Source organism: Narcine bancroftii, chromosome 11, assembly GCF_036971445.1.
Source record: "Narcine bancroftii isolate sNarBan1 chromosome 11, sNarBan1.hap1, whole genome shotgun sequence".
NCBI classification, from domain to species: Eukaryota; Metazoa; Chordata; class Chondrichthyes; order Torpediniformes; family Narcinidae; genus Narcine; species Narcine bancroftii.
In genome coordinates this window covers 54,008,355-54,024,216 of record NC_091479.1, presented here as the reverse complement: position 1 = coordinate 54,024,216, position 15,862 = coordinate 54,008,355, and the positions used below count along the sequence as shown (strand labels likewise).

The following is a 15,862-nucleotide window of genomic DNA, read 5'->3' as shown; positions in this document are numbered from 1 at the left end:
AGGGTTTTCTTTTGTGTTTATAAAAAAAAGCATAAGAAAGTATTTGATTGTTTAAAAAACTAAATATTCATGTGGTTTTTTTTGTAAAGTTTATTCAGTAGATAAGGAATATTTGAAATTTAAATGTGAATGGGATGGATAAGTTTTTTTTAATATTTTTTCTTTAACTTTAAGGTGAAAGGTGTGGTAATTCTGGTGTATATTATTTTGCTATTTTAGTTATAGAACGAAGGGAATAATGGTGAAAGTTATAAATTGAATTGTACAATTCTTAATGAGGCTTGAATTTTGTTTGTGGCTTATGCTCCATTTGTTGAAGATATAGATTTCGTTGCAGATGTATTTTTATATTTGGATATCTGAATTTTAACGTAATGATTGGGGATATTTAAATGTGGTTTTGGAGCTTTTATTGGGTAATTATTCAAGGTTAAAAGGGAAAAATGGTGGAAGAGTACCAAATTTGAATTGTACAATGTTTAATGAGGTTGGAATTTTGTTTTAAGATGGCAGTTTATGTGACTAATATGATGATAGATGTGAAGTTAGTTGATATTTGGTGAAGGTTTATCTCTATTGAGAAAGTTTTATTTTTCATCTTTTTTTTCTCATGCTACAATTTTTTTTAAAGAATTGATTATTGTTTCAGAATTTTTGATAGACAATGTTACTGATTTTACTAATTTTTTATATTAAGTTTGTTAATTATATGTTTCATCTTAACTCTGTTAAATATATGCATTTAAGTTTGATTTAATATCCACACTCCTGTTCGGCTCCGAATCATGGGTCCTCTACCGGCACCACCTACGGCTCCTAGAACGCTTCCACCAGCGTTGTCTCCGCTCCATCCTCAACATCCATTGGAGCGCTCACACCCCTAACGTCGAGGTACTCGAGATGGCAGAGGTCGACAGCATCGAGTCCACGCTGCTGAAGATCCAGCTGCGCTGGATGGGTCACGTCTCCAGAATGGAGGACCATCGCCTTCCCAAGATCGTATTATATGGCGAGCTCCCCACTGGCCACCGTGACAGAGGTGCACCAAAGAAAAGGTACAAGGACTGCCTAAAGAAATCTCTTGGTGCCTGCCACATTGACCACCGCCAGTGGGCTGATAACGCCTCAAACCGTGCATCTTGGCGCCTCACAGTTTGGCGGGCAGCAGCCTCCTTTGAAGAAGACCGCAGAGCCCACCTCACTGACAAAAGGCAAAGGAGGAAAAACCCAACACCCAACCCCAACCAACAAATTTTCCCTTGCAACCGCTGCAATCGTGTCTGCCTGTCTCGCATCGGACTGGTCAGCCACAAACGAGCCTGCAGCTGACGTGGACTTTTTTACCCCCTCCATAAATCTTCGTCCGCGAAGCCAAACCAAAGAAGAAGAAAGAAAGAAAAAAGAAATATGTTTTTTAAGTCTGATATCTTAGTATTAATTACTTTTCTTTTTGTTAGTATTTTAATTGGTTATGTTTTTGTTTTTTTTGTAAGTGGGTTTTTTTCTCACATATATTATTAAGTTTATTAATTCTTCACTCTTTATTTTGGGGGGGAAGGGGGGGTTGGACTAATTTGAGTTGGGTTATTAATGTGTAATAATTATTGGGGAGGGTATAGTTTATTTAGATTACTGATACTGTATTGTAATTTTATTATTTTGTTCTTAATTTTTAAATGTAATTCTATATGTTATTCATGTTATAAAATCTTAAATAAAGTTTAAAAACAAAAAAATGATGTTGGCCACAACCGGTATGAATCAGTGATAAAAATTAATCGTACCAGTGAATTCTTGCAGCCCCTTCATTATGTGGGGTTTGAGGAAGCACTTAACAAACTCTACCTTTTCAAGCAGGGTTTAGTTCCGTGCCTGTTGATTTGACCCCCAAGGAAGTCGAACGTTTCCAACCTGAACTAGCACTTAGAAAGGTTTATATCGTAAGTCCAAATTCCCGCAGCCAGGCGCACAATCACATTAGACGGTCATTGTTTAGCTTCATTGCCACCACTTTGACATCTTGTGGTTACTGCCACCCTCTGCTGTTGGAGAATATCCTCCTTGGTCTCAGCCCCTCAATGTAACTAAGAACCCCTAAAATGCCCCTAATGTTTTGGCCTTCATCACTACTCCTGGCAAGGCATTCTTGACACCCACAACTCTTGGTAAAAGAAAATACCCCTGATATCTCCCCTAAATCTTCCTCCCTTTGCTTTAGACAGATGTCTTCTAGTGTTTGCTACTCCCATCTGGGTTTCAGGCAAACTGAAGGGCATCTTTCACCGAGTTTCTGGTTTTCCAGCAGTTCTGGATGTCTATCTCTGGATGCTCTAGTCCGTGGACCACCCCGCAGTATCCCATCTAGTCCTGGAGTCTCTGTGTCAGCAATGCTCTGCTGACCACTGCCTGATGGCTTTGTGGTCAAATGTGTTTGTCTATGAAACCGTTCCCAGGAAGGTAAAGGGGCAAAGTCCTGCTGACTGGAACATTGTGCAGCACCAGGGCCAGGCCAATCTTTCGCAACACCTGAGCCAGGTAGAACCTCAGCACAGAGCAGCATTTGGTGCCCTTGCACTTTGGTTACAAGCACAGCCACACACAATTATGGTCATGCTGGTTACACCCTTGTCCCCATTGATTGATGATGTACACGGTCCTTCTCCAGACTCTATCCATTTTGGACCCCCACATGAAAAGGAAATTTGTTTTGGGAATTGACAGGGTGGTGGTGTGGGGATGGGCCAAACCTGGCCCACGTGCAGCAGGACCGAAAGTTCCTTGCACATTGCACTTGATAATCAGGTTTTACCCGAATGACAGAGATGGGTATCTGTGTGGTTCTCCCTGTCTCCTGGACCTGGGGGTCTTTGTACTGCTCCCCATCTCCTTAAGTTGGTGCTTTGTTCTCCACCACCCCCACAAGAAATCCAAGACCCCTGGATGGAGGGCAGAGGCGCAGAGAGATCAGTGAGAACACGGGTAGTTTCAACAGGGTGGGGTCCATCCAGGCGCCTGATAACAGGAGGAACCAAGTGGGAAGGAGGATGCAGGGCATTCGATAGCAGGACATTGCAAGAGAGTGGATTCCTCGAACTCTTCAGGGGAGAAGGCGCTGGTCGATCCATCGGTTTAGGTGGGGCAGGGTATAGACATGGCAGCTGACTGGAATTGTCAGCGGGTTACTGAGACCTGGGAAAGGAGGGGAAGGAGGGTGCAGTAGTGTTCTGAGAGTGCTGAGGGAGAGGCAACATGGGTGCCACCTCAAGGCAATGGTCCCCTGATTGATTGCAGGGATGGGCTCTGTAAATAGACTCATAGATATCCAGCACAGAGCATCTTTGTCGCCCTGCCATCAGGAAGGAGATATGGAGGAATAAAAGCAGAGCAGCCAGGGAGGGAAATAGCTTCTTCCCACAGGCCGTGCGATTGACAAGGCAACATGAGCTGGATGGCAGCTAAGAATGAAAAGTGTGAGAGGAATATGGACTGATTACAACAGCTCAGCTAGCAGGAGAGAGGGGCTGAAGGGCCTATGTTTTCTCTATCTGGACCAGCTTTTGAGTTCAAGCTTTAAAAAACCCAATCATTTTTAAATTTAATATCAATGGTACAGAATGAATCAAGAGACAAGATGTCTGTCCAGCAGCAAGCGTCGAAGGCACTTCCTGAAACGGAGGCTCTGAAACCACAGGGAGGTTCTGGACGGAAAGAGGCCCAGCTTCTTCTGGAAGGAGGAGAGGAGAGGCAGGGGAAATGCGGGGGAAGGGAAGGGGAGGGGAGGGGCTAGGGATGCCGTCCACCGTTCACCTCCCCTTTCCTCTACCCCGTTCCCCTCCCCTTTCCACTGCCCGTTCCCCTCCCACATCCCCTCCCCCTTCCAGTCCCCAGTTCCCGTCCCCCGCTCGCCTCCCCCATTCCCCTCCCCCTTCCCTTCCTCCTACTCCTAACCCTAACCCCCAACAAAATCCTAAACCTAACCTTAACACTACCGATACCCCCTACCACCACTCCACGTCCCCTAACTCTACCCCCACCCCATCCACTAACCCTAAATTTATTCCTACGCCTATGCCACCCCCTAACCCCAACCCTAATGCTACCCACCATCCCCTAACCCCAAACCTCACTCCTCCTCTACCCCCCTGCTCCTACCCCCTTCCCCTATACCTAACACAAGCCCACTTCCCCGAACTATAGACCTAACCATAAACCAAGATATAGCCCTACCCCATGTCTCCTAACACTAACCCTAACTCTACCCAACTTCCCCAACCCTAAACTAAACCCTATCCCTATCCCTTACAACCTAACTCCTTCCCCTAACCCTACCTCCTACCCCTTCCCCATACCCGCACCCCCTACAACTATCCCCTTCCCCTAACCATACCTCCTACACCTTCCCCATACCCACACCCCCTACAACTACCCCCTACCCTATCCCTTACAACCTACCCCCTTCCCCTAACCCTACCCCTTCCCCATACCCGCACCCCCTTCCAATATCCCTACCCTATCCCTTACAACCTACCCACTTCCCCTAACCCTACCTCCTACCCCTTCCCCATCCCCGCACCCCCTACCACTACCCCCTACCCTACCCCTTACCACAACCCCTACCCTTACCCCCTTCCACTACCCCCTTTCTCCTACCCCCTTCCCCTCCCCCTCCTTCCCCTAGGTTAGGGGTAGGAAGGGGAAAGGGAAGGGGGAGGGGAAGGGGAGGAGGAGAAAGGGAGGGGAAGGGGGAGGGTTAGGGGAGGGGATGGGGGAGGGGAAGGGGAGGGGGAAAGGGGAAGGGAAGGGCGGAGGGGAAGAGGGAGGTGAAGAGTAGAGGGCTGGGGTTAGGGCATAGGTGTGAGGGCAGGGGAAGGGGAAGATGAGCGGGAGGGGGTTGGGATGGAGGAGGGGTAGAGGAGAAGAGGGGAAGTGGGTGAAGGGACATGGAAGAGGCAGGGAATGGGGTTGGCAGGGCCAGAGGGATATGACGGGGAGGGGTTCAGGCCATCATGATGTTGTCCGTCCTCTGTTCAGCTGGGATGCGAGGTTCTTCTGGACTCGTGTCTTGTCTCTGAGATCGCTCCTTCTCCTGGGAAGAGAAATACGAGTGATAGAGATACTGTCTCTGAGGCCTGAACACAATGACTTTGGAGGGTCCCAACACTTCCCCCATCATCCCCCCTACCCCTGAACCCTCCCCTCCCTCACACCAGTACTCTCCATTTTTCTTGAATTCCTGTCCATATTAAAATCCTTTTCATGCCTTTTTTGGTCAAGCCTCCGCTACTACCCCGACAATGCATTCCAGCCACCCACTACATTCTGTGTGAATAAAATGTACCCCTCACGTCTTGCCTAAATTTCCCTCAGCTCACCTTATTTAGACGTCCTCTGGTATTCTTGCCCCAGGAATGCACACAATATTCCAAGTGTGGTCTGACGAGAATTTTATACATCTGCAACGATACCTCTCGGTTTTTGAACTCAATCCCCTGACTCCTGAAGGCCAGCACACAATACACCATCTTAAACTCCCTCTCAATTTGCACAGCAACTTTGAGCGATTTATGGCCAGGATCTAAATATATCTCAGTCCTGCACACTGTTCATAATCCTGCCATTAACCAAGTGCTCTGCCCTCACATTCTTGTAATCCGCATTCAATGAAGATATTGGTCTATATGAAGCTACTTTTAATGGGGCTCCAACCTTCTTTGGAATAACTGTTATTCGTGCCCTTGAAAATGACTCTGGAAATAAACCTGGACCAGTTGCTTATTTAAGTACATCTGATTTACAGGATATAACTCCATCTGTCACTTCTCTGCAAACTGGATGACCTATGACAACCTTCTACACTGTCTACAACATCTCTACCTCTGTGTCATCCCCTGACGTACCCACCCTCCCACTCCCATCATCATTCATAAAAATCACAAAGAGCAGGGGTCCCAGAGCAGATCCCTTTGGAGCGCCACTAGTCATTGTTCCATCTACTACTACCCTCTGTTTACTGCAGACAAGCCAATTCTGAATTCACACAGCCAAGGCTCCATGGATCCCATGCCTCCCGACGTTCTGAATGAGGCCACCGTGACGACCTTGTCAAGCACCTTACTAAAATCCTCGTGCAGCACATACAGACCTTGATCTGTATGTAGCAGCAAATGATATGCATCAGAGTGAGGGTGGGGTGGGTGCAGGTGGATCTTACCTTGACTACAGAGGAGAAGTTGAGAAGGGGGACAATGATGGTGTGATCCAACTTTCGCACGATCTGCAGTTTGCGGTTCTATGGCGAGAGAAGAACATCAGCAAGGCTGGGTGATGGGTCGGGGCCCTGAGGGGCAACTTGTCCAAGTTGAGGGGGGAGGCGGGGAGGAGATTTGTCAAGAGGTCAGAGGTGGGGAACTCCAAGGGAGGCCGAAGTGGGGGACTTTTCGAGAGTCAGTGGGGGGGACTTTTCGTGTCGCTGGAGTGGGGACTCGTCAGGGGGTTCAATGAAGTATCATTTCAGTTTTTATGATTGTTTTCCCAGCTTCTACTAAACAATGAATTTGCAGAAAATCTTTGATATTTGCCAGGTGAGTGTGTGTGTGTGTGTGTGTGTGTGTGTGTGTGTGTGTGTGTGTGTGTGTGTGTGTGTGTGTGTGTGTGTGTGTGTGTGTGTGCGTGTGTGTGTGTGTGAGTGTGTGTGTGTGTGTGGGGTGGGGGGTTGTGTGTGGGTAGGGGGGCTGCTGTTGTGGGTTTGTGTGATTTTCTCTGTTTCCAAACCCCATGGCTGCTTTGGTCTCTGTCAGATGCTCCTCTTTCCACCCACCCTTCAAAAATGTGTTTGGGGTGTTTGTCAATTGGGTGTAATTGTGTGAAACGGGCTCATGTGTCGCAAGGGCCTGTGAACGTGCTGTAGGCCCTAAATTTAAATATCAGGGTTTTTCATTTCCACACAACTGCTCCTCCCCCTCACCTTGAATCTCTTGTCTTGCAAGATCTTCTTGATGGCAATCAGCTCTCTGGAGTCCACCAGCCTTGCCTGGTACACCACACCGAAAGATCCATTGTCGATGATTTTAACATCTGTGCAGGACTCCACCTTGGGGACGTTGGGTCCATGACACGGTGTGGCCACCTCTGTTGTGACCTTATTGCCATGTCCTCTGGGGAAGAAGCAGCAGCATTTACACACCCAGAGGGTACACAACAGGTCATTTATCCCAACCCAGCCTTGCTGTCCAAGTTAGTCTCTACCCCTCCCTCTAACTCCCTTCCAAGGGTCACCTAAATGTCAGAATTGATCCTCTGGTGGTTCGTTCCAGCCTCTCAGTAGAAATATTGCCACCCCAGGTCCTTTTATGATCACTCTCCTCAGACTGAGGCCAGTTCTGCAGCCGTTCACTTTGTCTACAACCCTCCCTCCATGAGAGGATCAGGTCATCCTGACCTTCAGCACGTCCCGGTGAGATGAACCACTCTGAACCCTACCACGGGTTTAGCAGAAGCCCTCCACATTCCCAGAAGCTCAGCAACACCGTGATCTTCCATGATGCAAGCGAGACCTCGTCGCCTGAGGGAGCAGGTGGTGCGGAGAGAGCCCCACTCTTCACCGCTCAACTCTGTTGGGTCCGCCGCAGCAGAAACACTTTCTAGCACCTTGATCCAGGTCCACTGGGGGAAAGAATCCTATCCCGGTTGGGGGTGTGTGGGGGTGTATGCAAGGGTGGAAGGGATCTTGTAACCCGGTGGGGGGGGGGGTGGCGGGTGGAGGAGCGGTCGTGTCTCTCAGTGGACAGATCCCATTCCAGGTGGAGGGGGAGCTCTGTCCCATTTCTGTTGAAAGGTCTGCTTTCCATCCCCCTCGCAACTTCTCTTCTCCCTCAGACACCTCACACTCTCCCCTGCCCCGAATCCTCTACCACACTCTCATCCCCCACCCAACACCACCCCCATGGTTTCCCCAATGCTTTCCGTCCCCTCGCACCCCATCCCCCCAGCTCAACCCTATGTCCCCTATCTCTGATCTAATCTCCCTTGACATTAGCCTGTGGTGCTACCCCGTTCCTTTGTTCTCCCCTCCTGTCCTACAGACCCCATCCCTGTATCCCCTCACATGCCATTGTTCTCCCCTCCCCAGTCCCCTCCAGCTCCCTCATAAAGTGCCCTGTACTCAGGATGGGGAGAGGGGATTAAATGTAGCCTCCATTCTCTCCGCCCACACTGGGTAAAGGATGGTGCCAGAGGAGTCTCTGTCCCAGTAGGGGAGCATGTAACAGGCTCTTTATCTCACCCATGGGTGCAGGGTGCTTCCAAACACAACCCTGTTGATCAGAGGGTCCCTGGGATGAGACAGCGTCCTACTCCGACACGTGGGCCAGAATCCCCTTCCAGGAGAGGCATCTTTCTCGTGTTGCTGTGCCATGGCACGACTCAGCTATGGCTGCCCCATGCAGTGACATCATCACCCCCTCTGTGTCATCATCTCCCCCCTCTGTGACACCTCCCCTCTCTGTGACACCACTAGTGTAATGGGCAGGGACATCCAACCATTTAAATCCTCCTCAATTTCCCCAAGCAATGGGAGAATAATTCAGCTGGTCTAAATTACTCGTTGTTATCTATTCTAACTCCTAGATATTTGATCCCATTTTGCCGCCACATTTGTTGACTATTTTCTTGACATTGGCTCTAATCCCTCTTCCTAAGTGACATGATTTTGCACATATCCCAAAAGAACTTATACCCAGAGATGTCCCCATAGTCCTCCAGGGTGGAGCACAACTTGGGCAATGAGTGTATCCGGTCTGTCAGATATATCAGAACAACTTCTGCAAATAAATTGATTTCATGCTCTTCCTGGCCTGTTCTGAAACCTTTAATGCCTGAATCCTGGCAAATGGCCTCAGCTAATCGCTCCATGGCCAGTACAAACTCACTCACTGGGAGTGTGGGGGAGGAGTCAGACCTTGATTGGCATGCCTGTTGGCTACCTCTGTCCCTCTCATCTCGACATCAGTGGCTCAGGTTGGGGGAGTCTGTGCTGCCTCTTGCAGTGCACAGCAGCGCTGCTGGACCACCTTTATCTCCTTATTTTCCTGGGCCCTCTCCAAATCTTTCCTTTCTATGATCTCACATTGGTTTCTCAGGAGAAACACTGGCAGCCAAAAGGCACCCTCTGATTCCCCTTAGATTTTGGGAACCCCGACTTCTTGAAGTGGGACCACACGTGGTGACCTATTTTCTCAAGATGTGGATCCAGGAGCTTGGACCAGTCTACCAGTTTGCCGTGGTCCGCCAGCATGCTTGCCAAGCTCCCGAACCCTGCACTCTCGTCAGTCCACCCGCAGATCATGTTCTCCCTGCCTGCACTCGATTTCCTGCCCCAATTCCAAAGCATCTCCACTGCAGCTGTGTTCAGTCGGAACTCGAAGGACCCTGCTCACTGCACCAATTATTATGTGTGTGAAACTGATTCGAGGGTTCCCAAGGGTGGCGAATTTGAACACAGTTGTCTTTTATTGACACATGTAGTGAAGTCGCATGAGGAGTAAAAGACACACACAGACACAAACTCGCCGGATTAATCGATACACTTGCAACCACTCGTGGATAGAAGACTTGACAATCAACGTGTCACATATGATACCTTGAACAGGTCATTCATTCACTCATTGATCTTGGATGCCTGTGGGTGGTAGGGGATATGCAGGTGGCCCCAAATACTTGGCATCACCACCCATTGCTGGTCGGACGTTATCCGATAGGGTATTCCACATATGGACCACGCTAAAATGGTGCTTGGTCGGCCCGCTGGCAGGACATCTGAGTATGTGCTGACCATCGTGAGAACATATCACTTTTTATTTTGGCAGGGGAGAGGCCTGATATGGTCAATTTATCAGACTTGGCCAGCTCCCGAACCCCAGCGAATGCGGCCCTTGGTTTTAATTGCTGACAAATAGGGCATTTGGCCATCACAGTTCTTGCAACATCATGAGACCCCCAGATCCTCTGTCCATCATAGTGCCCCCATATGCCCACATTTATGATGCACCAATGCTGCCAAGGCTCCGGGGTCTCTCAGCTTGGGGAAAAAAGTGGCAGAGCATATTTGAGCAGCTCAGTCCACAGTGGCATTGCGTCAGCTTCAGCGGTTTTCCTGGAGGTGTGACCATCCACATGGTGGACCCTGACTATTATTTTGTTGTTCCACCTCTCAGAAGATTTGCCAGTGATGTTGTCCTCAGAGCAGGCAGCCATGGATCTGCCTCCCTGTCTCCTGACGCCGACCCATCCACACTGACGTGCTGTTTGGCACAGCCCAGAAATCCTGTGGCACTAATCGGAAAGGAGGCTCCTGGGCCCGCCTGGTTGTCCCTTTTCGGATCAGTGCCACAGCTGCCAGCTTAGACAGTTGGCTCTCCCCTCCACCTCACCCTCTTGTGTCAGTACTTTATCTGTGGTGGGCTGGAGCGCTCCCACCTTACACCACTGTTTTTCGCACCTCCACCAGCCGGAGCCGTCAGTAAACCAAGCTTTTTCCCTGCTGTCCAGCATCGAGGGTGTTGAACGGTTTGCCCCAGGCCATGGTGCCAAGCTCTTCTCGGGGTCATTCAAGTGGGAGGCTGTCACTTTCGGGCAGGACATGATCTGTTCTTGCAAGTTGCTCAGCCCTTCGATCCTGGCCTCTGTGCGGTCTGCCATGTACCACTTCTTCGGTCCGCTGTGAGTGGCATCCGCAGATTTAACCCATCACATGTTGGGGAGGTGTGGCTGGAGTGTGACTGTCTCTGCTGCCATCTGGTTCTCTGTGGTGAGCAGGCGAGCATCTGACACTCAGATGGGGAGTCGCGGGAGGCACCTTCCAGGAGGGAATTGAACAAGAATCTGTGTGGGACTCGGCGACCTTGCCTCTTTTGCTTGACGCTCCAATAGGCCATTGTCTTCATGGCAGAGACAAGTCATTCAATGTGTCTTCCAGTTTTGAGGGGTTGGGGATACTTGTGGTCAGTGGCAGTGGTGTTCAACAGCGTGTTTTGCCATTAAAGAAGCCATTTGTTGTTCAGGTCATCAATGAAGCGGAGAGTTTTTTTTTCTGGGCAACATTGTACAGTAGATGGAAGGGCAGGGTGAGATGGGGAATATGTTGGCAGCAGTAACCCAAAAGACCCACAAACCTTTGTGCCTCAACTTGTTGGTGGGCACCGCAATGAGGATTTTGCTTTGAGCAACCATTGATATTTCTCTGCTGCCTGGATGCTCAGGAAAAAGACTGTTGGACTAGGACCCTGGACCTTTTCCAGGTGGTGCCTCCCTGGTGCCAGTGTCTGGGGCGTTGCTGCTGGTGTCCAAGACATCCTAAAGTGGGCCAGAGGTTGCGGTACATGGAGATACCAATGACATAGGGAGGAAGAGGGAAGAGTTCCTGAAAAGTGGGTCCAGGGCGTTTGGTGAGAGCTGAAAAGAAATAGCATGAAGGGAGTCATGTTGGGATGACTGTCTGGGCCATGCGACAGTGAGGGCAGGAACAGAATGAGGTGGAGGATGAAGGCGTGGCCTGAAGGTGCAGGTTAAGAGCTCCTTGAGGGCATCCTATTTGCCTTGCTCGGGAGGCTGATGTCAGAAGTCGATGAGCCTTGCTGCCATGTCCTGATGAGCAAGAACATCATGGAGGAGTAATGGATGTCATCAGCGGTGATCTCTTGGAGGTGGAACTGGTCCTTGGCCTGTTTGAACCCCACGTGTGGCTGCGACATCCAGAACGTTGACAGCTTCAACCAAACCATCTGAAGCGCCGCCTGGACCGTGATCTTCACATCCAATTGAAGGGCTGGGTCCTGCTGAGGTCACCACTGTAGCAGGCGCGCTCTCGCGAAGTCTGGAAAGAATGACATGCACCCAAGAAGTGGAAGTGGAAGATAAGTTGCTTGAACAGGCAGCTCCAGCCTCCGGTTGGAAGGCGATCCTCCCGTTGCTCATTGATTCCCACGATGTGGGTCATCCCCTGGGATGAAGGGCATTGGCCCCAACGGGGTCTGCGCTGTCAGCGTGTTTGTCGGCTCTCTAGTGTAGTGACTCGTGTCTCGGTTAACAGGCCACTCCAACTCAATATGTCAGAAGAATATGGAGCCCATATTTACCAAGGGTGGGTGTGGATATTTACATGAAACCCTGACACTCCCTTTCACCTGAAGGCCTCCGTTTATTCAATGAAACTTTAAAGTAACAGACACTTCTGTTGAGGCGAGAAGGGGAGAGGTTAGGATATTGGGGATGAAGGTGGGAGGTGGTTTCTTTATTCTTTCTTTTATAGATGCCACACATTAGATGAGCATTATTATTCATTGTGTGAATTTGTTGTGGTTTTAAGTATATAAATATTTTTTTTTAATTATCGGCAGGACCACGAGTGGCAGATAGGATCATGGGGACTCTCACCCCCCAACCCACCCACCCCAAATATCAATGGTATAAACCGGGTTCATTGTCAACATCGTCGAGGATCCCTTCCACCTGCCCACAGCATTTGGCAGCTCTTCTCATCAGGAAAGAGGTCGAGGAATATCGGAGCCAGTAGCAGCAGGCCCAGAAACTGATTCTTCCTGCGAGCAGTGAGAATGGAGAATGATGGATGACCGGCTCAGACAAAGACTCCATGACTCTGCTATTGATTCAACAGAATTTATTTCTTTTTTGGGAGGGACCGCAGGTGTATCATTTGTCTCTCTGTGCGTAGGTCCCGTTGTGTGTTTGCAGAGGTTTCCACCATGAATACAGTTTCCTCGGGTTAAATTTGAACGGGTACAGAGGAGCTTTCCTGGATTGGAGAATGTATCTCATGAAACAAAGTTAACTGAGTTCGGGCTTTTCTCTTTTTCACCCCAAAATTAACTTTATTCTAAAATTATTGACCAAGAGGACAACTGTTCCATGTCTTTTCTCATCCTCGTGTTGCATGCCTATATTCCCTTCACTGCACACGTTCTCTGTTTAGCATCATTCCACCACTTTGACACCTTGTGGTTACTCCCTGCACTCTGTGGTTGAAGGGGTTCCCCTTAGTCTCCGCCCCTCAAGACCCGGAGGATTAGAGTCCTTCCCCACAGCACCCTCGTGTTGGCTGCGCCAAGCCTCAGTGCATCTCTCAGCAACCTGGAATAGGCCGGTGGGCAGCGTTCCCTCACCCACATCTCCATGTGCTAAAAGACCAGCAGGTTAACGTTGAACAGTTATGCCCTTCGGACCTCGATGTTGTGCTGACCTATCAATTCCAAGCAAAATAAAAACTAGACCCTTCCTCCTTCATAACCCTCCATTCTTGCAATGGAGGGAGTGCAGAGGGGATTCACCAGGCTGATACCTGGAATGGAAGGATTGACTTATGAGGAAAGATTGCGCAAATTGGGATTGTACTCGCTGGAGTTTAGAAGATTGAGAGGGGATCTCATAGAGACATATAAAATTCTGGCAGGACTGGACAGAATGGATGCAGATGGGATCTTTCCAATGGTGGGGGAGTCCAGAACCCGGGGCCATGGTTTGAAGATACTAGGCAAACCATTTATGACCGAGATGAGGAGGAATTTCTTTACCCTGAGGGTGGTGAATCTGTGGAATTCATTGCCACAGAGGGCAGTAGAGGCAGGTTCATTAAATATATTTAAGAGGGAATTAGATCTATTTCTTCAGTATAAGGATATTAAAGGTTACGGAGAGAAGGCGGGGACGGGGTACTGAACTTTAAGATCAGCCATGATCTCGTTGAATGGCGGAGCAGGCTCGAAGGGTCGAATGACCTACTCCTGCTCCTATCTTCTATGTTTCCTTCATTCATGTGTGCAAGAAGCCCTTAAATGCCGCTAATATTTCAGCCTTCATCACCACTCCTGGCAAGGCATTCCTGGCACCCACAACTCTGTGTAAAAACAAGTACCCCTGATATTACCCCTGAACCTTCCTCCCTTTGCTTTGGGGTTCTAATGTTTGCTTCTCTTATCTGGGTTTCAGGCAGACCAAAGGGCATCTTTCACTGAGATTCTGGTCTTCCAGCAGTTCTGGATGTCTGTCTCTGGATGCTCTGCTCAGGGGACCACCCCGCAGTATCTCATCAAGTCCTAGTCTCTGTGTCAGCAGGAATTCCATGCTGACCACTGCCTGATGGCCCTGTGGTCAACAGTGTTTGTCTATGCAACCATTCCCATGAAGGTGATGGGGCAAAGTCCTGCTGACTAGGACATTGTGTGGCATCAGGGCCAGACCAATCTTTCGCAACACCTGAGCCAGGTAGAACTTCAGCACATAGCGGCTTTTGGTGCCCTTGCACTTTGTTTCCAAGCACAGCCATACACAATAGCCATGCTGGTTAGGGTTATGCCCCCATTGATTGACGACGTACATGGTCCTCCAGACTCTATCCATTTTGGACCCCCACATGAATAGGAAATGTGTTTTTGGAATTGACAAGGTGGAGGTGTGGGGATGGGCCACACCTGCCTCACGTGCAGCAGTACCCGAGAGCTCCTTGCACCTGATGACCAGGTTCTACCAGATTGACAGAGTTGTTCATCTCTGTGGTTCTCCATGTCTCCTGGAACTGGGGGTCTCCTTACTGCTCCCAATCTCCTTGAGTTGGTACTTTGTTCTCCACCATCACCACAAGACAACCAAGACCCCTGGATGGAGGGCAGTGGTGCAGAGAGATCAGTGAGAATACGGGTAGTTTCAACAGGGTGGGGTCCATTCTGATGCCTGATAACAGGAGTTAACCAACGGGGAAGGAGGATGCAGGGCATTCGATAGCAGGTGGGGCAGGGTGTAGACATGGCAGCTGACTGGAATTGTCAGGGGGATACTGAGACCTGGGAGAGGAGGGGAAGGAAGGTGCAGTTGTGTTCTGACGAGAGAGTGCTGAGGGAGAGGCAACATGGGTGGAACCTCAAGGCAAGGGACCCCTGAATTTTTTGCAGGGATGGGCTCTGTAAATAGACTCCAAGATATCCAGCAAAGAGCATCTTTGTCCCCCTGCCATCAGGAAGGAGATATGGAAGAATAAAAGCAGAGAAGCCAGGGAGGGAAATAGCTTCTTCCCACAGACCGTGAGATTGACAAGGCAACATGAGCTGGATGGGAGCTAAGAATGAAAAGGTGGAGAGGAATATGGACTGATTACAACAGCACAGCCAGCAGAAGAGTGGGGCCGAAGGGCCTGTTTCTGTGTTGTCTATCTGGACCAGCCTTTTGAGTTCAAGCTTTAAAAGACCAAACCATTTTTAAATTTAATATCAACGGTATAGAATGAATCAAGAGACAAGATGTCTGTCCAGCGGCAAGCGTCGAAGGCACTTCCTGATACGGAGGCTCTGAAATTACAGGGAGGTTCTGGCCGGTATGAGGCCCGGCTTCCTCTGGAAGGAGGAGAGGAGGCAGGGATAATGTGGGGGAAGGGGTGGGGAGCGGAGGGGGTAGCGATGCCTTCCTCCATTCACCTCCCATTTCCTCTACACCGTACCCCTCCTCATTCCCATGCCTATTCCCCTCCCCCATCACCTCCCAATTTCCCGTGGCCCGCTCGCCTCCTCCGCTCCCCTCCCCAACCTAACCCTAACCCCTAACAAACTCTAACCTTCACGTTAACACAACCGATACCCTTAAACACTACACCTCGTCCCCAACCCTAACTCTTATTTCCACTCTGTCCCCTAACCCTATCCCTACGCTGTCCCCTAAACCCAACCCTAATCCTACCCACCTTCCCCAAACCCCAACTCACACCCCACCTCTACCTCCTACTCCTACCCCTTCCCCTAAACTTATCACAAGCCCACTTCCCCGAACTCTAAACCTAACCCTAAACCTCGACCTAACCCGAGCC

General features: G+C 49.6%; 1 long non-coding RNA gene across 1 annotated transcript; it reads right to left on the bottom strand.

Annotated features, from left to right (window-relative positions):
* Positions 1-4,552: 4,552 nt before the first annotated feature.
* On the bottom strand, positions 4,553-8,403 carry LOC138745426 (uncharacterized). Its single transcript, XR_011346256.1, has 4 exons — positions 8,282-8,403; positions 6,965-7,154; positions 6,212-6,289; positions 4,553-5,086 (listed from the first exon to the last, which is right to left on the bottom strand). It is a non-coding gene; the product is annotated as an uncharacterized lncRNA (long non-coding RNA).
* Between the last annotated feature and the right edge of the window lie 7,459 nt (positions 8,404-15,862).